Genomic DNA, 23,944 nt, shown 5'->3' with positions numbered 1-23,944 from the left:
TAATGCAGATCGATCATCCCGTTCATTATTGTTTATTACGTTACATCGCTTGCAGAGTCATCAGACCTCCACGTTTGTCCTCCATTAATCAGGCAGCATGTTTTTGTTGGACAAACGAAAGAAATTGTAATCTACACACTACCCAAAGTCCTCAAAACACGAGATTCATAGCGTTTGGTCCCGTTTTGGTTCGGTTCGCGTTCCCACCAGGAGGACCGAACCAGAGTTCGCTAGATGATGCGGATCGAGACCACCTCGTTTTGGGGTCTCGGTGCGGTTGTTTTGGTCCAAACCCGAGTGTGATTACCGTGTTCACACCGGACAAAACGAACCGAACCAAGAGGGAAAACGAACTTGAGTGCGATTTAATCGAACTAAATCCTGTAGGTGTGAAAGCAACCTTAAAATCTGAAAGAGAGCGAAGAAAAGAAAGATTCGAGAAACTTTGCTATGAAAGTTCAAAAAGACGCTTAAATCTTATTGTACGACAGTTTCTTATCCCAAACTGAGAGTTAGAACAGTTTCTAGGAGATAAACGCTTTAATTCAGGAATCGGTCCTATTCCCGGAAGTGGAAACTTAGGTTAAAGTACTAACTTAGTAAAGAAAAATCTGTGTTTTCAGAAATAATAATAAATAATAAGTAACTTACTCTGAGAATCGAAGCTCCAGCTGCTGCTTTTCTTTAACGAACCTGTTCCTGTCCGTCTCCTTCCTCGTGTTAAGTCTGATGATCGGTGTGACGCAGTTTCACTTTCTCATATACGGAGCTGTTAAAAATACCCAAACAGTATAATAATACCCGTCACAGTAACTGGCTTTGTTACGTTTGAATTTTAACTTTAACTTTAATTAATCATCACCGTCAGGACACACACGGTGATATTTAATGGTTCTACGTTTGACTCGTGGCTTGTTTTCCACCTCGTTTCCGTGTTCTCCGTGTTCTGTCACGAGGTTAATCTGCGTAGATTAGATTACTGGTGATGGACTCATAGCACAGGTTAATGTAGGGTAGAACCAGGATAGAACCAATAAATGGAGAGTAGAACCAGGATAGAACCAGTTAACAAAGAACCAGGATAGAACCAGTTAATAAAGGATAGAGCCAGGATAGAACCAGTTAACGGAGGATAGAACCAGTTAACGGAGGATAGAACCAGGATAGAACCAGTTAACAAAGAATAGAACCAGTTAATAAAGGATAGAACCAGTTAACATAGAACCAGGATAGAACCAGTTAACAGAGGATAGAACCAGTTAACGGAGGATAGAACCAGTTAACAAAGGATAGTACCAGTTAAGATAGAACCAGGATAGAACCAGTTAACAAAGGATAGAGCCAGGATAGAACCAGTTAACAGAGGATAGAACCAGTTAACGGAGGATAGAACCAGTTAAGATAGAACCAGTTAACAGAGGATAGAACCAGTTAACAGAGGATAGAACCAGTTAACAAAGGATAGAACCAGTTAACGGAGGATAGACCCAGTTAAGATAGAACCAGGATAGAACCAGTTAACAGAGGATAGAACCAGGATAGAACCAGTTAACAGAGGATAGAACCAGGATAGAACCAGTTAACAGAGGATAGAACCAGGATAGAACCAGTTAACAGAGGATAGAACCAGTTAACAAAGGATAGAACCAGTTAACGGAGGATAGACCCAGTTAAGATAGAACCAGGATAGAACCAGTTAACAGAGGATAGAACCAGGATAGAACCAGTTAACAGAGGATAGAACCAGGATAGAACCAGTTAACAGAGGATAGAACCAGTTAACAAAGGATAGAACCAGTTAACGGAGGATAGACCCAGTTAAGATAGAACCAGGATAGAACCAGTTAACAGAGGATAGAACCAGGATAGAACCAGTTAACAGAGGATAGAACCAGGATAGAACCAGTTAACAGAGGATAGAACCAGTTAACGATAAGAGCAGGACGATAAGCAGAGGAGAGAGGTTCCAACCATATCGTCTGTAAAGCAACGTTTCATGATAAATACAGATGCTGTTTGCTTGTACAGTGCTGAGGTTTAACACGAAGGTTTGTAAAACTAAACTTGATAAAAAGGAATTTGTGATATTTGATGTTGAGTTTTCTTATCATTATTAATTTTTTAAAAAGATTTTAAGGTGATTCTCTATAACACCAGAACTTTTTTAATCTATCACTGAACAATTTCACCTCAACTATGCGTGTAGGCCTCTGTCGTAATCAGAATTAATTATTTAGTATAATAGTTTACAATAGCTAAGAGTATATACTAGTGTCCACTGATGTCAAGTGTAAAACATACATTTTCCTGTACAGCATATACACCTGACATTTCTGATCCTGCTCCATTAAAACGAAGATGTTTTTTTTTACACTGTGATGGGTATGGTATAGTTTCTGTTCCTGTGTGTTGTAGAGGCTGTTTGGAAAATCTCATATTCATTCAATTCAATTAAATTTATTTTATTATTCATCTCATCTGATGTTAGATCAGCAACTATGCCGACATTTTTACCTTTTTCAGCTTTGATAGTGACATAAAGTTAGTCAGTAACATTCCACAGATGAGGATAATAAGTCAGTGGATGAATCTGCAGACTGAACTTGCTGTAGTGGTGGTGGAAGAGAGAGTAGACTACGGTCACACAAAACCAGTGGAGCTGTCACTGGGCCGATCGCCACAACACACACACATCTTTTTCTTTCCCACCACAGATTTTCCAACTCTGATTGTTGTACTATAATAGTCAAAGTACTTCTGCGAGGTTTAAACCCAACACCCATCCCCCCGACCATGCCTTTGGTGTGGTCTTGATAATATAAAACAATGTAGCATCCCATATGAAAATGTTTAAATTGATGCTTAACAATTCATTTTAAAATAATCTGTCACACAGTCCAGTGATTATTGTGTTTCTCTGTAATTGCATTTATAAAACTGCGCCTGAGTTTGTATGATGATGCGCAGAGAGAAGGTGAGAAGATTCAAACCTCATCTCCCCTCTGTGATTATGGTCAATGTGAGATCACTGGACAATAAGATGGACGAACTGACAGCTCTGGTGAGGATGGAGAAAATCTTTACAGAGTGTAGTTTGATGTGTTTCACAGAGACATGGCTGCATGATGGTATTCCTGACTCCAGTGTTAATATAGACGGTTTTAGCACCGTGCGCTGGAACAGGAGGCGAGAGGAGAGCGGTAAGAGGAGAGGAGGGGGGCTCGCCGTTCTCATTAACAACAGGTGGTGCCATCCTGGTCATGTCACTGTGAAAGAGCGTGTATGCAGCCCTAACATTGAACTTTTGGCTGTGGGACTTCGTCCATATTATTTGCCCAGATAGTTTTCTCACACCATATTAATCTGTTTACGTTCCTCCATCCGCTAACGCCGCTGCTGCGTGTGACGTCATTCAGACGGTCACCTCCAGCCTGCAGACCAGACACCCCGACGCCTTCTTTATGATCTCTGGAGACTTTAATCACGCCACCCTCAATAAGTCACTTCCTACCTTTACCCAGTTTGTGAGCTGTCCCACCAGGGGGGAGAGGACATTGGACCTGATGTATGCTAATGTTAAAGATGCCTACAGCTCCACTGCCCTCCCCCCTCTGGGAAAGTCGGATCACAACCTGGTACATCTCCTCCCACAATACACACCTTTGGTTCAGAGGCAGCCTCCCACCATTAAAACTGTAAAGAGGTGGACAGAGGGGGCACACCTTGCCCTGCAGGGATGCTTTGAAGAGACTCTCTGTGAACCTCATGGTGAGGACATCGATGGACTGACAGACTGCATTTCTGACTACATTAATTTCTGTGTGGACACCCACGTACCCACAAAAACCATTTGCTGCTTCCCAAACAATAAGCCCTGGGTCACCCAGGACATTAAAGCCATCCTGAATGACAAAAAGAAAGCATTTAGATCAGGAGACAGGGAGGCAGCGAGGAGGGTCCAGAGACTGCTGTCTGTCAAGATCGGGGGGGGAAGGAGACTTACAGGAGAAAACTAGAACATAGCCTTCAACAGAACAACACCAGGGAGGTTTGGAGGGGCATGAGGACCATCACTGGAGACTGTGGGGACTGTGGACCGAGCCAATGAATTGAATAATTTCTTCAATCGATTCCAGGCTGATCCACAGAGCCCCCTGCAGTTTTTGATTTCTCCAGTGCATTCAACACCATCCGACCTGCACTGCTGGGAGAGAAATTAAAAAACATGCAGGTCAACACTCCCCTGATTTCCTGGATCATGGACTACCCCGCCCACACTACGTCTGCCTGCAGAACTGTGTGTCTGACACTGTGATCTGTAGCACAGGTGCTCCACAGGGGACAGTTCTGTGTCCATTCTTCTTCACCCTGTACACCTCAGACTTCAGGTACAACTCAGAGTCCTGTCATCTTCAGAAGTTCTCTGATGACTCTGCAGTTGTAGGATGTATTAGGGGTGGAGATGTCTCAGAGTACCGTGGAGTGGTGGACAGTTTTGTTGACTGGTGTGGACTCAACCATCTGCAACTCAACAACAATAAAACAAAGGAGCTGGTGATGGACTTCAGGAAATCTGGGAGTCCTGTCATCCCTCTCTCTATACAGGGGGAGGAGGTGGAGGTTGTGTCCGAGTACAAATACCTGGGAGTGTACTTGGACAACAAACTGGACTGGACCAAAAACTCATCAGCATTCTACAGGAAGGCTCAGAGCCGGATGAACTTCCTGAGGAGACTCAGGTCCTTCAACGTCTGCAGCACCATGCTGAGGATGTTTTATGAGTCTGTGGTTCCAGTGTCATCTTCTATGTTGTGGTCTGCTGGGGCAGTAACATAAAGGTGGCAGACACTAACAGACTAGACAAACTGATTAGGAGGGCTGGCTCTGTTCTGGGGGTGGAGCTGGACCCTCTACATGTTGTTGCTGAAAGGAGGATGCTGTCCAAACTCCTCTCAATCCTGGACAATCCCTCCCACCCACTGCACAGTGTGTTGGACAGAGGAGCACGTTCAGCCAGAGATTTATTAACATTAAATGTTCCACAGAGAACCACAGGAGATCCTTTCTACCTGTGGCAATCAATCTGTACAATTCCTCCCCCCTCTGTGAGGTGTGGGGGAAGTGAAAGTGTCATATACTTACTGTGAATATATTGACCCAATTTCATTTATCTATTTTACATTTTCTGTACATATATTGAGTTTTCTGTACTAATATTATTGTGTTTTTATGTTGGTGTTGGATCTTTCCTGGTTGTGGTTCCTTTTCTTTCTGTCTGTTTTGAGAACAATGTTAATGAGGCAAAATAATTTCCCTCAGGGATTAATAAAGTTTTTTTTTTATGACACAAAAATCTCCATTGGCTTCCTATCTACACCACAGGTTTTAACTTAGTAAAATTAAACTTGAATGTGTGACAACCAAGTTTAATTTTACATCAATAATATTTATAAAAGTTATAATAATTTTTTGTAACATAAAACCTTTTGTAACAGGAGGGACAGGGCTAAGGTCAGACAGGGGCAGATATTGATTCTGTGTTGCTAAACTATACACATTTTGTTTCAACAGAACATATTTTTTGTTAAAACACTGGTGTATATGTACTAATGTGCAAATGTTAGTGCTGTAACGTTTTGACAAAACGGGTCATACAAGTACAAACAAAAAGGTTTTATTGACCTGGTCCGAAAACACTCACAATGTTACTGGAGACCAGGTGAAAACACAGGAGGAAAACAAAAGCAAAACCAACCAAAGAGGAAAAAAAGGAAATGTAACACATGCTTCATGGAACTGACAAAGAGCTAACCATTTTGAGAATCATTTGTACAGTGTTAACCTAATTTCTGGGTTGTCTGGTAATAAATATGAAGTATGTTTTAGTTATAATGTCACGTGTTAACATCTACAGAATCAAGAAAAAATTGTCCAATTTACCAATAAGCTGCAACCTCAGTATTGGACTGCACATGATGAATTAGTGTTGACTAGTGTTGTAATAAAGGCCTTTACAAAAATAATTGCTGTAATTCAATATATATATTGCTTATAATTCAATAAAGATTCTTTTAAAATGTCATGATTCCAGCCTTGTTGCTGCCTTTATTTCCCCCGAGCTTTTATTTTGGCAAATTCCTGTTTCCTCTTCCCAGTCTGTTCACTTGCAGTCACCTAATTGACTACACCTGGTCTCCCACACTATAAATACCGGCCTGCTCACCTGTCTCCTCTGCCAGATAGTCTGTTCTCTTTACCTGGACACTATCCTGCATCTTTCTTGGACTGACTTATTTTGGATTTCTCAGACTCTGCCTGCTCTGGACCCCGTCTCTTGCCTGACCCCCCGGTGCTGTGAGTTCTGTTTATTCCCGGTTATTCCCCCTGCTCACAGTACCAGACCTGTCCTTGTATCTACCTGATTCCCCTGCTCTGACCTGCACCCCTTCTACCCTGGATTCCCCCTCACTGGACCAGCCAGACCTGACCCTGCTTCCCGGCTACCCCTCTGGTTCAGTGAGTTTTCCCTCTGATCTGTGTTCTCGCTCGTTGTTCCCTTCCCTGCTCTGTTTCTGTTTTGATCTCCCTGTGTTTCGACCTAGATTGTCTTACTGTTGTGGATTCGGCCTGTCAGATTTATCTCTGGACTGCCTATTTGTGTATGACCTGGATTCCCCTAGATTCCCCAGAGTTTAGCCTTTGGATTTACTGTTTGGACTGTCTTGTTCTTTATCATAGACTGGTTTCCCTCACTGTTATTTGGACATTGGATTTCATCATATTCTGTGACTGTGTTCTCATTGTGGTTCTGTGTTACTGCGGATTACACTCCTGGAGATTCTCCACCGGTTGCCATTCACCATCTCCATAGTCCTCCATTTTGCCCATGTGCTCGCCATTAGTTGGCCATCTTGGTTTTCTCATCACTTCCGGTTTCAACCCAGGCCACCATACTCACCCTGCCTCATCTCCTCCCATCTGGTGGCTGTTGACTTAACTGATTTACTTATGGTCTTTTGTAATAATATGTTGTGTAACTATGTTCTAAAACAATAAGTATCATGAATATAGCACCCCCTTCCGTTCCGGAGTGGCGTGGCACCCACTCCATATATATCGTATATGACATCCGATCCCGCCCCATTCTGTTTCCAGGTGTACTTGGTTTCCAGACCAGGTGCACTGTGACCCTTAAGGCGCCCTGTAGGTTTCTGACTGGTAGAGAAACTATAATTTAAAAAACAATTTTTAAAAAATGTCTCCCATTCTTTCTGCCATGCATTGCTTATTACTGTTCTACTCATTCTTCTTGGTTCCCCGCTCCATAAGCCACTAATTATTTTACTACTGGGTATGTATAACGTTAAAGAGTTCTTTTCCAGCTTATCTGCTTGTTTATTTACTTTAAAATCCATAAGAGATCCAACAAATACCCATCTTTTGTAATCTTAATAGCATTATGCATATTTCTATGACAAGATCTTTGTTGTTGAGTCTAAACAGATTACTGTTTTTAACGGCTGAACCTGTTCTACCCAGAAGTCCAAAAACTTACAGTATTATAGTATAAATAAAACTACTTCTGTTAACAATATAGGTGGTTCATCAGTTAATCTATGAGATATATTAATATTAAATTCAAATTCCTCAAAGCCCAAAAAGATCTAAGGATCAGTTTGCTACACCAATAATGAAATGAGGGATTAGACAAAAGTGTGGCATTAACCATTCAGGAATTACAGCCAGAGGCAAACTTTACCATTAGACAAAGATCTGCAATTGCCTTTGGCCCCAAACTATCAGGGACCAAGGTGAACACAGGCATTGGGGCCTCTGCATCAGGAGAGTTGTTTAATAAAAAAAAGTATCAGTGAAAATGAAAGTAAAGGTGTTCAAGACGGTGGAGAGACCAGAGATGCTGTACGACTTAGAGACAGTGAAGAAAAGACAGGAGGCAGGAGGAGCTGAAGATGTTGAGGTTCTATTTGAATGACAAGGATGGACAAGAATGAGTCCATCAGAGGGACAGACCATGTCAGATGTTAGAGATAAAGTCAAAGAGGTCAGACTAAGGTGCTTTGTACATGTTCAGAGGCTGTGAAGACTGTGAACATATCAGTAAACGAATGCTGAGGTTGGAGCTGCCAAGTAGGAGGTATAGAGGAAAAAGAGATTTATGTTAAGTTAGTTGGTATAAGAGAAGAAGATGGAGAGGACAGGGTTAAATGGAGGAAGATGATTCACTGCAGTGACCTCTGAAAGGAAACAGCTGATGGAAAAGAGGACAAAGACTACAAAAACTGTAAAGAACTGTACTTTACTTAAAATATTTCTATGAATTGTTTAAGCTTTTTATTCCATTATCATTTTATCTTAGTTTATTTCTGTCATTTGCTATAATTGTTCAATGTTTTAATAAAAAAGGAAAAATAAATGTATTTACGACGTCTCTTATTGTGAAAATCTCCGTTTCCTGTTTCCGCCCTCACTTATTCCAGGAAACGTTTATTATCTGCGTCATTGACCGTAAGTTTGTTTCTTTTGATTCTTTCACTTTGTCTTTATGAACTTTAGTCTTTGTTTCTTAATGTAGAGGTTTAAAGACAAATCTCCATGTTGTTGACAAGTGATTTAATGGATTTAAAACGGCGAACATTGTGGACTGGGCCGTTTAATGTCTCTAACCTCTGTCTACGTGTTCTATTAATGGCGAACTACAACTGTCGGTCGGTTCTTTTCAGGAACAGTCGACAGAAGACTACGAGGACAGAAGACGGGATACTAACAAAACTCCAGTGATCTTTTATATCAGGTGAGATCACTCGACATCAAACTAAACTTGGAGCTTTTAGTTCAGTTTTTAACCAGGAAGACCGAACCAGAGTTCGTTACATGATGGGGATGGAGACCACCTCTTCTCTGGGGTCTCGGTGCAGTTGTTTTGGTGTGATTACCGTGTTATAATAATAATAATAATAATAATAATAATAATAATAATAATAATAATAATAATAATAATAATAATAATAATAATAATAATAATAATAATAATAGAGCACTTCTCTAAACACATGTTACAAAGTGCTTCACAAAAAAGACAAAAACACATGTAGCCCAAAAAGACCAACTTGAGCAGCACTAGGCAACAGTGGAGAGGAAAAAACTCCCCCTAGAGCAGCGCTTCTCAATTATTTTCTGTTATGCCGCCCCGAGGTAGAAAAAACTTTTTGCGCCCCCCCACAACTATAAATAGTATAATTTATCTATAAAATTGTTATAAGTACACCTCTGTTTAACACTTTAACCTTATCCAAACTGATCAGCAACATTAACTCAGGAGCACAATATATTAAACACTTTAACCTACGAAACAAAAATGAATAAAACTATTTGTGCTGATTTTTTCCTTTTATCAAAATAAAGAAGTCAGGATTAATGACTACAATGAGCACGTTTTGCAGTGCACAGCTTTTCAACGCGGGGTTTGAAGCAGGATACAGCATCTATCAGCTCCTGCTCAGTATTAGCTGGGACCTGTAGTGGATCCAATCTCACAAAGATAAGGCACAAAAGGAAGAAAAGTCCCCACAGCCTTCTACCCTAAGAGTGGATACTGCTTTTCTACGCTGCTTCTCGCTACGAAACCTCCGTCATATTTCCTCGTCTTAGTTTTCGGGTGACTTTCGTTTGTCTCATTATCTACAGCTCTGTCCGCCTTTCTTTTCATCCCTGTTAAATATTTTTTCAGGTTTGATCACTACACTTCAAACCTCCCACTCCATACTCAAAATAAGCATGTTTCCTGGGGCACACGCGCCCCCCTAGCATCGCACTGCATTTTGGATTAACTGGAGGCTTTTTAATGAGTTATTGGGACATCCGATTAATAAGGAATTACAATAGTCCAGTCTAGAAGTAACAAATGCATGGACTAGTTTTTCAGCATCACTTTGGGACAGGATGCTCCTAATTTTAATGTTTCTCAGGTGAAAAAAGGCAGTTCTATAGATTTCTTTTAGGTATGAAGTGAAGGAGATAGCCCGATCAAAGATAACTCCGAGATTTCTTACAGTATTACTTGAGGCCAATACTAAGTCATCAAGGGTGAGAACGTGATTAGACATAGTGTCTCTGAGATTTTTAGGTCCAAACAGTATAACCTCTGTCTTGTCTGGATTTAGAAGAAGGAAATTGGAAGACATCCAGACCTTTATGTCTTTTAAGCATTCTTGAAGTTTGATTAATTGATTAGTTTCTCCTGGTTTCATAGATAAGTATAGCTGGGTATCATCTGCATAGGAAATTTAGTTTCCTAATAATATTGCCTAAGGATGATAAAATGTTGTGACCTATAGTGTTGAATGCAGCACTAACATCTAACAAGACGAGTATAGAGAGTAGTCGATTGTAGAAGATCATTAGTGACCTTTACCAGAGCTGTTTCTGGACTATGATGTACTCTAAATCCTGACTGGAAATCTTCATACAAGTTATTGCTGTGCAGGTGGTCGTACAATTGCTAAAAAAATGGTCAGATAAAAGAGGGTTTTGGGGGAAAACTATTAACTATCCAACTTCCACACCGTATGTCAGAATAAGATCAAGGGTGTGATTAAAACAGTGAGTGAGTTTATTTACATTTCGATAGATACATTATTGATTCCCAAGGGGAAATTTTGGTGTTGCAGCCATTACACAGAAAACATTTGAACATTAAGTAACATAATAGTAGTGCGCAGGCGCGAGCCTTGCTGGAGCCGATTTACCGCTGTTCTCATGTTGTGATGTCTTTTTCTGTATTTTATCTTATTATTTTTATTCCTTTTGTGTAGATAAGTTACCAGTTTTGAAATTAAGTTCTGCCCTCTCTGATCATGTTGTTCGAGAGAGTTTTTATCTCAGTTTTTACCTTTGGATTCATTCTCTCACTAATCCGAAAGACCGGAGTGCAACAGCTGCTCCATCACCATGGAGCCAGCTCCTTTGTTTACACCCGGGATCAGCTGATCTTACTGAGGACGGCCGGAGTAAAGGCTCAAACTTTGTCTGGGACTTTAAACATTCCAGAGGAGATCAGAAGAAGGACGACGAGGGGATGTAGAGGAGGCAAAAAATAACAAGGAGGAAATAAAGAACGGAGAAGAGCGATGTTCAGAGAGAAGGTGAGAAGATTCAAACCTCATCTCCCCTCTGTGATTATGGTCAATGTGAGATCACTGGACAATAAGATGGACGAACTGACAGCTCTAGTGAGGATGGAGAAAATCTTTACAGAGTGTAGTTTGATGTGTTTCACAGAGACATGGCTGCATGATGGTATTCCTGACTCCAGTGTTAATATAGACGGTTTTAGCACCGTGCGCTGGAACAGGAGGAGAGAGGAGAGTGGTAAGAGGAGAGGAGGGGGGCTCGCCGTTCTCATTAACAACAGGTGGTGCCATCCTGGTCATGTCACTGTGAAAGAGCGTATATGCAGCCCTGATATTGAACTTTTGGCTGTGGGACTTCGTCCATATTATTTGCCCAGATAGTTTTCTCACACCATATTAATCTGTTTACGTTCCTCCATCTGCTAACGGCGCTGCTGCGTGTGACGTCATTCAGACGGTCACCTCCAGCCTGCAGACCAGACACCCTGACGTCTTCTTTATGATCTCTGGAGACTTTAATCACGCCACCCTCAATAAGTCACTTCCTACCTTTACCCAGTTTGTGAGCTGTCCCACCAGGGGGGAGAGGACATTGGACCTGATGTATGCCAATGTTAAAGATGCCTACAGCTCCACTGCCCTCCCCCCTCAGGGAAAGTCGGATCACAACCTGGTACATCTCCTCCCACAATACACACCTTTGGTTCAGAGGCAGCCTCCCACCATTAAAACTGTAAAGAGGTGGACAGAGGGGGCACACCTTGCCCTGCAGGGATGCTTTGAAGAGACAGACTGGAAGACTCTCTGTGAACCTCATGGTGAGGACTTTGATGGACTGACGGACTGCATCTCTGACTACATCAATTTCTGTGTGGACACCCACGTACCCACAAAAACCATTTGCTGCTTCCCAAACAATAAGCCCTGGGTCACTCAGGACATCAAAGCCATCCTGAATGACAAAAAGAAGGCATTTAGATCAGGAGACAGGGAGGCAGCAAGGAGGGTCCAGAGACTGCTGTCTGTCAAGATCGGGGGGGGAAGGAGACTTACAGGAGAAAACTGGAACATAGCCTTCAACAGAACAACACCAGGGAGGTTTGGAGGGGCATGAGGACCATCACTGGCTACAAGTCCAGCAGCCAGAAGACTGTGGGGACTGTGGACCGAGCCAATGAATTGAATAATTTCTTCAGTCGATTCCAGGCTGATCCACTGAGCCCACCTCAGTTCACTAACTGCTCCTCAGTCCCTCCCCCACATGACTCGGCCACCACCCTAACAATCTCAGTCAGCCCAAGGGTGCTGAAAGCCTGTGCTCCTCAGCTATGTGTTGTTCTCCAACACATCTTCAATCTCAGCCTGCACCTGGAGAGAGTTCCTCTAGGGTGGAAAAAGTCGTGCCTGGTTCCTGTGAATAAGACGCCACGTCCCAGAGTCCTCAATGACTTCAGACCAGTGGCTCTGACCTCACAGATCATGAAGGCTTTTGAGAGGCTGATCCTGGAGTCCCTCCGACCTCTGGTCAAACCCTCACTTGACCCCCTCCAGTTTGCTTATCAACCTCAACTTGGAGTGGATGATGCCATCATACATCTGCTCCATCGCACCTACACCCACCTGGACAAGCCTGGGGGCTTAGTGAGGATCATGTTTTTGGATTTCTCCAGTACATTCAACACCATCCGGCCTGCACTGCTGGGAGAAAAATGAAAAAACATGCAGGCTAACGCTCCCCTGATTTCCTTGATCATGGACTACCTCACCAACCGGCCACAGTACGTCCGCCTGCAGAACTGTGTGTCTGACACTGTGGTCTGTAGAACACATGCTCCACAGGGGACAGTTCTGTCTCCATTCCTCTTCACCCTGTACACCTCAGACTTCAGGTACAACTCAGAGAACTGTCATCTTCAGAAGTTCTCTGATGACTCTGCAGTTGTAGGATGTATTAGGGGTGGAGATGTCACAGAGTACTGTGGAGTGGTGGACAGTTTTGTTGACTGGTGTGGACTCAACCATCTGCAACTCAACAACAATAAAACAAAGGAGCTGGTGATGGACTTCAGGAAATCTGGGAGTCCTGTCATCCCTCTCTCTATACAGGGGGAAGAGGTGGAGGTTGTATCAGAGTACAAATACCTGGGAGTGTACTTGGACAACAAACTGGACTGGACCAAAAACTCTTCAGCATTGTACAGAAAGGCTCAGAGCCGGATGTACTTATTGAGGAGACTCAGGTCCTTCAACATCTGCAGCACCATGCTGAGGATGTTTTATGAGTCTGTGGTGGCCAGTGTCATCTTCTATGCTGTGGTCTGCTGGGGCCGCAACATGAAGGTGGCACACACTAACAGACTAGACAAACTGATTAGGAGGGCTGGCTCTGTTATGGGGGTGGAACTGGACCCTCTACATGTTGTGGCTGAGAGGAGGATGCTGTCTAAAATCCTATCAATCTTGGACAACCCCTCCCACCCACTGCACAGTGTGTTGGCTGGATAAAGGAGCACGTTCAGCCAGAGACTCATTAACATTAAATGCTCCAAAGAGAACCACAGGAGATTCTTTCTACCTGTAGCAATCAATCTGTACAATTCCTCCCCCCTCTGTGAGGTGTGGGGGAAGTGAAAGTGTCATATACTTGCTGTGAATATATTGACCCAATTTCATTTATCTATTTTACTTATTCTGTATATATATATTGAGTTTTTCTGTATTGATGTTATTGTGTATTTATGTTGGTGGTTCCTTTTCTTTGTCTGTTTTGAGAACAATGGTAATGAGGCAAAATAATTTCCCTCTGGGATTAATAAAGTTTTTTGAATCTTGAATCTTGAATAATCTACACAACAAAACACACCCGCTCAGACTCACATCCCTTCAGTCGTACAAACTGTGGTCTCTGTCAGCTGGTAAGTGATCCAGGAGGCTGTGGAGGAGTCTACCTGCATCTTCAGGAGCTTCTCTCTCAGCAGGTCAGGCTGGATGGTGTTAAAGCCACTGGAGAAATCAAAGAATGTGATCCTCACAGTGCTGCTAGCCTTGTCCAGGTGTGGGAGAGCTCGCTGAGGCAGGTAGACAATAGCATTATCTACTCCAACCCGGGGGCGATAGGCGAACTGCAGTGGGTCTAGTGATGTCTCAACCTGAGGTCTCAAATGAGTCAGAACCAGTCTCTCCAGGACCTTCATGATATGTGAGGTGAGGGCGACTGGTCTGTAATCATTTAGAGCAGAAGGAGATGAGGTTTTTGGAACTGGCGTCAGACATGATGTCTTCCAGACCTTTGGCACCTGCTCCATTCTCAGGCTCAGGTTGAAGAGGTGCTGTAGAATCCCAGAGAGCTGCTCAGAACAGGCCTTCAGGACTGGCTGACACCATCAGGTCCTGCTGCCTTATTCTGGTTCAGCCTCTCCAGCTGCCTCTTCACTGGCTGCTGGTCACTGACAGATGGTAGGGGAGGTGGGTATGGTAGAGGAAGGGGAGGGGGATGACGGTGGGATCATTTCGTCTGTGAGAGTTCCAGTGACGGGTGTGGTTTTATGACCGTCACTGATGTTCATTGTAGGATGGTTGTGGGGGGGCAGCAGTGGAGACACTGTTCTGTCTGTGAGTCTGACAGAGGAGGGGGTGGAGGAGGATGCAGCAGAGTATCTGGAGGCGGAGGAGGGGGAGAGGAAGGGCGATAGTGCTGTAAACCTGTTGAAAAAATGGTTCAGCTCGTTGGCCTTGTCCAGGTTCCCTTCCACCTGGTTCCCCTTCTCCTTGAAGCCAGTGATCTTCTTCATTCCAGACCACACGTGCTTCATGTTGTTCTGCTGGAGTTGGGTCTCCAGCGTCCTTCTGTAAGCGTCCTTACTCTGCCTTAGACTCACCCTCAGCTCTCTCTGCACAGACTTCACCTGGTCCTTGTCTCCCTCCAAAAAGGCCTTCTTCTTCCTGTTCAGCAGCTCCTTTAAGGTGCTGGTGATCCAGGGCTTGTTGTTAGAGATCACCTCACTGTCCTGGTTGGGATGATGTTGTCCACACAGAAGTTAATGTACTCTGTGACGCTGTCTATCATGGAATTGATGTCGCCTCCATGTTGGTCACAGAAAACATTCCAGTCTGTGGCTTCAAAGCACTCCTGCAGAGTCTCAATAGCTTCCAGAGACCACTTCCTTACAGTTCTTGTGGTCACTGTCTGCTTCTGAACAATAGGAGTGTAGACGGGGGTGAGGAGCACCAGGTTGTGGTCAGATCTGCCTAAGGGAGGGAGAGCAGTGGAGGTGTATGCATCCTTCACGTTTGCATACAGGAAATCTAAAGTCTTATTTTCCCTGGTGAAGCAGTTGACAAACTGGTAAAAAGTGGGGAGAGTTGTGTTTGGATGCTGGTTCTGTAAGTTAGCGGTGACTGAGTTAATGACGTCACATGCTACTTCAGGAGTGGCTGACGGTGGAATGCAAGTTGTAATGACAATAACACAGGTAAACTCCCTCGGTAGATAATATGGACGCAGACTTACAGCTTAGAGTTTAATAGTGAATTAAATGCAGTGTTAAGTTATCATCAACATCTACATGGATATTAAAGTCACCCACTATAATGACTTTATCTGCACTAAGAACTAAATCAGATAGAAAGTCTGAGAATTCAGTTAAAAACTCAGTAAGGGACAGGAGGACGGTACACAATAACAAACAGGTAAAACCACGGTGTGCGACATCGCATTTAGCAAAGTTCTGATTGGCCTTTCACTTGTGATTGTTGGAATTGGGCATCATTAACTCTTATAATTTTACTGTATTTACTACATTTATATAAACCATAATACAAACAAAACTTACAACAACTACAATATCAGTTCTTAAGAAAACCAGTTCCAAACAAAATACATTCATCTAAGTTAATAGGAAGTCTTCCTAATGAAGAATTGTCTCCATTTAAAGAAGATCAGAAAAGGCTCACCAGTACAGGTGTTTTTGTTTAAAGGAGAGATTTAAAAGATGTTACTGAGTCAGCTGATTTTATTTCCTCAGGTAAGTTATTCTAGAGTTTGGGGGCTCTACCTGAAAAGGCTCTGTCACCTCTAGTAGTCATTCTAACATTAGGGACATACGGAAGATTTCTACCAGAGGATCTCAGGCTACATGCAGGCTCATAAGGCTTTAAAAGCTGGGATGTATAGCTGGGAGAAAGGCTATGCAGTGCTTAGTTATTAATAAGTAATAATTAATAAGTTATTAATAACATCTTAAAATCTATCCTAAAACATACTGGACAGCCTGTGCAAAGAAGCTAAGACAGGAGTTATTTGTTCATATTTTCTTTTTCTAGTTAAGAGTCCTGTTATAAACGGGGGCACGGGACAAACAAGTGCAAAACAAAAAGGGTTTATTAACCAAAACACCCGGTCAAAAATACAGGGGACACGGGGAAAACCAAACAAGACATGGGGAAACTAAACAAGAATGGATAATAATGAAGCAACGTAACAACGAAAAACCACTGCACTGACGCAAACTAACTAAGAATCAGACATACAAAGTAACAACAGAAATCAAGGCTCTAACGCCGACAAAAAGACGAACCAACATACATAACACCAACAGTACCAACAAAAACGCTGCTCTAAGGCAGGTAAAAACACTACCAACATGCAAAGTAGCAATGAAAACCAAAGCACTAAATGCAAAACCAAACACAAACTAACTAACTAATGAAGCAAAGCAACAAACAAAGATGATTGCACCAAAGCAGACAAAAACTAAACGCACACACTAGACATACAAAGTAACAACAAAAAGTCACTGCTAAGGCAGGCAAAGACAAACTAGCACTCAGGAACAAAGTCCAAAGGGAAGAAAACAACGAACGCACAAACAAACAAAATGGGAGGGAAAGTTTGTGATACAGTCAACAAACTAACGAAATGCAGAGTCCAAAATGGAGTCCAAGTGTACAGTAACAAACCAGCAATCAAACAGAGGACTGAGGGGTGCTTATAAAGAGAGAAAGACTAACAGGTGAAATGAATCAGTAATTATGAGTCCGGTGAGTGGAGGAAGCGGAAGTCCATATACGGGCAAACAAGGAAGTGGCAGGAGAACAGGGTAAGAGCAAGTGACAAACAAAAACAAACCAACAGAATGGGGACCAAAGGGAGGAACTGTAATAGTTTTAAACAATCTGTAGCCGATTAATAGATGGCTGAGACAGGTGAACAAACTGTTGCAATAGTCAAGGCGTGAGGAAATAAATGCATGTAAGATCACTTCAGTGTCATGAAGTGATCTTACATGATATTTCTAAGATGATAAAAACATGCTAAACAAGCTTTGTGGTATGATGCTCAAAGTTAAGTTTACTATCAAACAAACACCAAGACTTTTTGCAGTGGGCTTAGAATTGTCTAAAAGGGGATCCATGCAGGGCAGAATGTGTTTGGCAATATGTTGTGGACTCATAACAACTACGAGGGTCATTCAATAAATAAGGTGAATTTTTCGGTATAAGGACTTCTAATACAAATAGAAGCTTACTTACTGGGAAGCTACTTTTCTCTTCAAAGTCCCTGCAATGTCATCCACTGTCACCCCTTCTGTCAGACTGAATGAGGTCATTGACTGATTCGATCACCTCAGGAGACCTCACTTCTTCAGGCCTCCCAGGCCTGCCTTCATCCTCAACACTGCTCCGTCCTTCTTTAAACAATTTAGCCCACTTGTAGACATTTTTTTGGCTGAAACATGTGGCACCATACACAGTTGACATTCTCCTTGACATTTCAACGGGTTTTGCACCCTTCAGCAACCAAAAACTTGATAACTGACCGCTGTTCAATCCTGGAGAATGCGTTCTTGGTCGGCCATCTTTGTTAATCGCCAAAACACACGTTTTTTTTAATTTGCAAAAGAAATTAAATCCATGTGAAAAAGTAAAACTAAAAACAAATTTAAAAAAGTAAGCTTCTATCTGTATTAAAAGTCCTTATACCGAAAAATTCACCTTATTTATTGAATGACCCTCGTATTTCTGTTTTGTCAGAATTCAGCTGCAAGAGATTGTGAGCCATCCAGCTTTTTATCTCATTTATACCCTGATGTAAGGAATTCATCTTCGATAGTCTGAGATCTTAAAGGGACAATACAGCTGAGTGTCATCAGCATAGCAATCGAAAGAAACACTGTGTTTTACGAATAATTTGTCCTAAAGGGGGCATGGTAGAACAAGCTTGACCCCAGCACTGAACCTTGAGGGACTCTATACTTTACAGGAGAAAAAGATGACTTGCTCTTATTAATGTAAACACAAAACAATCTATTGGAAAGGTATGAAGAAAACCAGTCCAGTGCAGTACCATCTATTTCACCAGCACCGATCCCTGGGTCAACTGGTACCCTGCCGCACAGGAAAAATACATAACTAACATTAACTAACACAAATATTACCACTAAATTGAAACCTCTGAGCTAACAAAAAACAAACGTCTTTGGAAAGTTTTTTTGCGCAGGGTAAAGTGAGGAGACAGAAGAAGAGCCTACGACTTCATAGAAAAAAGAAAGCTGCATTCAACACAGTACCAGAAGTCCTACTGGAAATATGGATTTATTGTGACAAGTTGCTCCAATCCACCAAGCCCGCTCTGCATAATATGCGACGACCGGTTCTCTAATGAGGCAGTGAAGCCTTCATAACTGCTTTTCCACTTCATTTTTTCAGAAAAAATCTAGTTTTGGTCGAAAACCCTGTATATTTAGAAAATACCTGTTTTTATGGCGCTAAAAGGTTGGGGACCACTGCCTTAAGGGGTGAAAGCAGATGAACTGCACCTGGGGGGGGGGGGGGGGGGGAAAGAGCTCAGGGGCAGAGACAAGACGCTGCAATGAGGCCGAACAGTTTCAGCATCAAGCTGCTGTTTGTGCTGGAAGCAACAAATCCTCCCATCCTGTGGGGTCGGATACAGAATCCATTAACCTAACTAACTTTAGTTTGTTGTTAAAAAGCTACACAGGGGATGGTGGAGTTATGGTTTAACCCCCACACGACTCAAATATTTCACATGAAATGTGCTAAAATGATAATGAAACACAGTCATCAGGTTTAGTTTGCTGATGAAACTATAAATTAGTGGTGGGCAAATGAAGCCTCATGAAGCACTGAGGCTTTCCTAACAATTGTGTTGAAAAAGGTTCAAAGCTTCAAGGCCTCAGTGATGGTGACGTCTGGTGGTCAACTAGAGCCAAAGCAACCTCTGAAGGGCACGACTGAAGCTCTGGCACTGTTTCAATCCCATGACAGCAATAAAAGTTCAGAAAAGTCTGTGTGGTCATTCAAGTGTTTTGTTCATTCATACCAAATAATGATTATATAGTCATTGCAATAAAGTATGCAGATGCTCTCTCTCATACTCTAAAACACATTCCACATTAACCCAAAGAATCAGTGCAAATTATAACATGGGTTAAATGTTGGTAAGAGTTTATCAGGGTTTATTATCCCTGACAAGATTAGAGATCCTTCCTACTCTGCAAATAATCAGTGTTTGAATTCAGAAACGTTTATTTTTTGTGTGTTTTTATAGAAAACCTTTAAGGATAATAGTGTGTCAGTTAAGGACTTGTATGGTTGATTTGAAAGGATTATTTACAGAAGCAGAAGCAGTTTAGTTGTCTTGACAGGTTTTTTATTGAGAATTGTAATTTTTTCTACTGTTGCAGGCTTCAGTCGGCTCATGACTGACACGCAAGTGTGGCAGTGTCAAAATGATCCCAAACTTAGAACATCTCTTTTTAGTGGTACTCGCCATGACAGTTGCCAAAATACTCTCACTCTCCAAATCTCTATCCCCTCACAACCTCATTTGAAGCATAATGATGCATCTTAAATAGCTGGTTTGGCACCAAACACTCAAATCTGTAACGCCTGTCCAGCTGTCACTGGATCAGAATGTATTGAAACACCATGAGCCAATGACACAAGCTGAAAGACTCTGAGCCAATAAGAAGCTTCGAAACATTTTGAAGGAACGAAGCGCGAAACGAAACAGCGATGACGTTCGAAGGAAGGATCTGTCATGTGACACTGGTGTTTCGATACAAGCTCCGATACAGTGATTCGAATCATTGCGTTTCAGGAAGAGTGACACAAGCTCCGAAGCCTCTGTATCATTTGCCCCTCACTACTATAAATGCAAAACATAAATCATTTTATGGAATTCGAAGAGATTATTTAGATTACTGATTAATCGGATATTTGGACTAAAAGGGGCTTAAACATAGTAGGGAAGTATGACAAATGAAATCAAAATATTTCAAAGTTAATAAAAGAGGAAACGTTTTGATAAACGCCTTGTTGTTGCTCATCTCAAAAGGTCTGGCAAGATGGTGGCCTGAGCACACAAATGTTTTTGCACTCCTACAGTTTTGTCTCAGATTTTGTATTTGGCGTTTGTTACCATCCCAGACAAACTTTAACTCTAAGATGTTCCGTCTTCTCCCTTTCAACATCGACAGTGGTGAGAAGGCAACGACACAGTAAAACTTTTTACAGTGGGTTTATTCTTTTTGCATTGTTGCACCGATTCCTTCTACAGTGGCAAGAAAGAATTTCTGAACCTTTTAGAATTTCATGATTTTCTGCATTAATTGGTCATAAAATGTGCTCCGATCTTCATCTAACTCACAACAATACAAAAACACAGTCTGCTGAAAATAATAGTACACAAACATTTTTATTGAACATAACATGTAAACATTCACAGTACAGGGTGGATTTAATAACTGGTTGACCCTTCTTTGGCAGCAATAACCTCAACCAAACGTTTCCTGTAGTTACAGATCAGACCTGCACAACGATCTGGAGTAATTTTGGACCACTCCTCTTCACAAAACTCTTTCAGTGTATTAATATTCTTGGGATGTCTGGTGTGAATCGCTCTCTTAAGGTCATGCCACAGCATTTCAATCGGGTCGAGGTCAGGACTCTGACTGGGCCACTCCAGAAGGTGGATTTTGTTCTGTTGAAGCTATTCTTTTTTTGAACTACTTGTATGCTTTGGGTCATTGTCCTGTTGCATCACCCATCCTCTGTGGAGCTTCAGTTGGCAGACACATGGTCTTACGTTTTCCTGCTAAATGTCCTGATAAACTCTGGAATTCATTTTTCCATCAATGACAACAATCCGTCCAGGCCCTGAGGCAGCAAAGCAGCCCCAAACCATGATGCTCCCTCTGCCATGTTTTACAGTGGGGATGAGGTTTTGATGTTGGTGTGCTCTGTCTTTTTTTCTCCACACATAGTGTTGTGTGTTTTTTCCAAACAACTTAATTTAGTTCATCTGTCCACAGAATATTTTACCAGTAGTGCTGTGGAACATCCAGGTGATCTTTTGCAAACTTCAAACGTGCTGCAATATTTTTTTTGGACAGCAATGTCTTCCTCCGTCGTGTCCTCCCATGTACTCCATTCGTGTTTAATGTTTTCCTTATTGTAGACGTGTCAACAAAAATGTTAGCATGTGCCGGAGATTTCTGTAAGTCTTTAGCTGACACACTAGGATTCTTCTTTACCTCATTCAGCATTCTGCGATTTTCACAGTGAAAACTTAATAAGATCTAAATATTTCAAAGTTATTTAAAGAGGAAATGTCCTGTTGTTGGCTCAGCACCTGAACCAATCAGATCTTGGATCAGGTGAGAACCCGGTGTTTCCCATCATGACTTGCTGTTTTGCAGTCTGTGTAGAGCAACTGCAGCACCTGGCTCCAAAATCTGCAGCCACCTCGGTCTCATTGTTGCTTATGTCAGAGCAAGTTGGACAGAAAACTAATTGGCTTTTATTTATTCCAAGAGAAGCTAAAGCTATCAGGAGGGCATCAACCCTCATGCACGGACGGCAGTACAACCAAATTAATGATGTCTATTCAAATCATAAAATCAAAATCATACGAACAATATATGTCAAAAAATTCCCTAAAAGTGTATTTCCCCTGAACTGCTAGTGGACTGACAGTAGAAGTAGAGCAGCTGACGGCAGCTTCCTCTGCCTCCGTCTAGTGGACTGACAGTAGAAGTAGAGCAGCTGACGGCAGCTTCCTCTGCCTCCGTCTAGTGGACTGACAGTAGAAGTAGAGCAGCTGACGGCAGCTTCGTCTAGTGGACTGACAGTAGAAGTAGAGCAGCTGACGGCTGCTTCCTCTGCCTCCGTCTAGTGGACTGACAGTGAAGAAGTAGAGCAGCTGACGGCAGCTTCCTCTGCTCGTCTAGTGGACTGACAGTAGAAGTAGAGCAGCTGACGGCAGCTTCCTCTGCTCCGTCTAGTGGACTGACAGTAGAAGGTAGAGCAAACTGACGGCAGCTTCCTCTGCCTCCTTCTAGTGGACTGACAGTAGAAGTAGAGCAGCTGACGGCTGCTTCCTCTGCTCCGTCTAGTGGACTGACAGTAGAAGTAGAGCAGCTTCCTCTGCTCCGTCTAGTGGACTGACAGTAGAAGTAGAGCAGCTGACGGCAGCTTCCTCTGCTCCGTCTAGTGGACTGACAGTAGAAGTAGAGCAACTGACGGCAGCTTCCTCTGCCTCCCGCTACTGTCTGACTGCATTCAAGTGACACTGATATGAAAGAGGAAAGAAGAGCCAATCAGTGGAGGAGCAGCTGATCTTTGTCCATTTTAGTTTTCACTGCACATCAATGATTTGTGTTTCCTCTCCACATGAAGGTAGAAAGTGTGTATGAGCTGATGTGGATTCAGCAGCATGGATCAGTTTGAGGACAGAGAGGAGGGAGTCCCTCCCTCTAAAACCACTCTGTGTGGGGACCATGAGAACCAGACCAAAGCTCAGAGGTGAGATGAGGATCTCTAACTGTCCATGACTCTTCTCCATGTCAGAGTCAGCTCCAACGATCACTGCTCCATCATTATTCACATTAAACGTTCTGTGTATGTTGTGTTCAAGACCAGAACAGCAGCAGAGACCAGACTATGCAAGACCTGGACCCGAACCCAGCTGTGTGTCCTGCAAAAGTGACTGGTCAGCTGATCTTCCCATTGATTTTAAAGGACAACAACTCCCTGCTGTAAAGAGGTGAGCTGGAAATAACATCATGATGTGTGATGATGTCAGTGACTGTTTAGAAGTTTTATTAAAGTGTTTATAATTATGTTCTCACAATTGTGAGATGTCCAATAGAAATGTTTTTACACTATATAATGTACTACTTTATCTAACCACGTATATAGATCATGTCTATTCATATTATTATTATTATTATTATATATATTATTATATTATTATAATAACTATATTAATTAATTTCTAGCGATATCATGTTGCATATCTGTGCAGGAGGAAACGGGAAATAAAAGAACCCAATGGTTTCTCCATGAAGACAGATGTGTGTAAGAAATGTCCTACATCCTTCAGACATAGACGTCACTGTGTTGGTCAGAGGTGAGAGTTTAAATCTGAAAAATCCAACTGAACTATGTGTTAGTATCAGATTCTTTGTTGTTAAAACCTCACAGACTCAGTGGATGTTCTCTGAGCACCACCAGTGGGAGCCACCCAGTATAACCAGTCTGATACATCAGAAACTGAGCAGCTGGAGGTTGTAGAGACTCTGGTAGAGAGTGCTGAGGTCAGAAGTGTTTTAGTCTCATTTGTAGTCTGTCTCTACTGTTGGACAGATCAACTGATACCTTTCAGTACACTTCTTTTTCAGCCCAAACTGGTCCGGTCCAGGATTCTCTGGTGTTTTAGTCCTGGTTTGGTTGGAAACAAGAACCAGTGACACACAGACTGAAATCATTCA

General features: G+C 42.3%; 1 protein-coding gene and 1 long non-coding RNA gene across 6 annotated transcripts in view; one reads left to right on the top strand and one right to left on the bottom strand.

Annotated features, from left to right (window-relative positions):
• The window catches only part of LOC113164556, a 29,321-nt gene extending 28,383 nt beyond the window's left edge, over positions 1-938 (bottom strand). For 2 of the 5 annotated variants that reach the window (XM_026363907.1, XM_026363908.1), the window contains exon 1: positions 652-937. The gene's annotated coding sequence lies outside the window, so the exon portion shown is untranslated. Of the gene's footprint in view, positions 1-651 lie in introns of all 5 variants that reach the window. The other 3 variants (XM_026363906.1, XM_026363909.1, XM_026363910.1) reach the window with 2 other exon arrangements.
• A 7,539-nt stretch (positions 939-8,477) lies between these two features.
• LOC113162887 lies at positions 8,478-22,906 on the top strand. The gene is made up of 3 exons (XR_003298851.1): positions 8,478-8,526; positions 8,742-8,812; positions 22,851-22,906. It is a non-coding gene; the product is annotated as an uncharacterized LOC113162887 (long non-coding RNA).
• Positions 22,907-23,944: the final 1,038 nt, after the last annotated feature.

Source organism: Anabas testudineus, chromosome 2 (genome assembly GCF_900324465.2).
Source record: "Anabas testudineus chromosome 2, fAnaTes1.2, whole genome shotgun sequence".
NCBI classification, from domain to species: Eukaryota; Metazoa; Chordata; class Actinopteri; order Anabantiformes; family Anabantidae; genus Anabas; species Anabas testudineus.
This window is presented reverse-complemented; position numbering and strand designations above follow the sequence as displayed.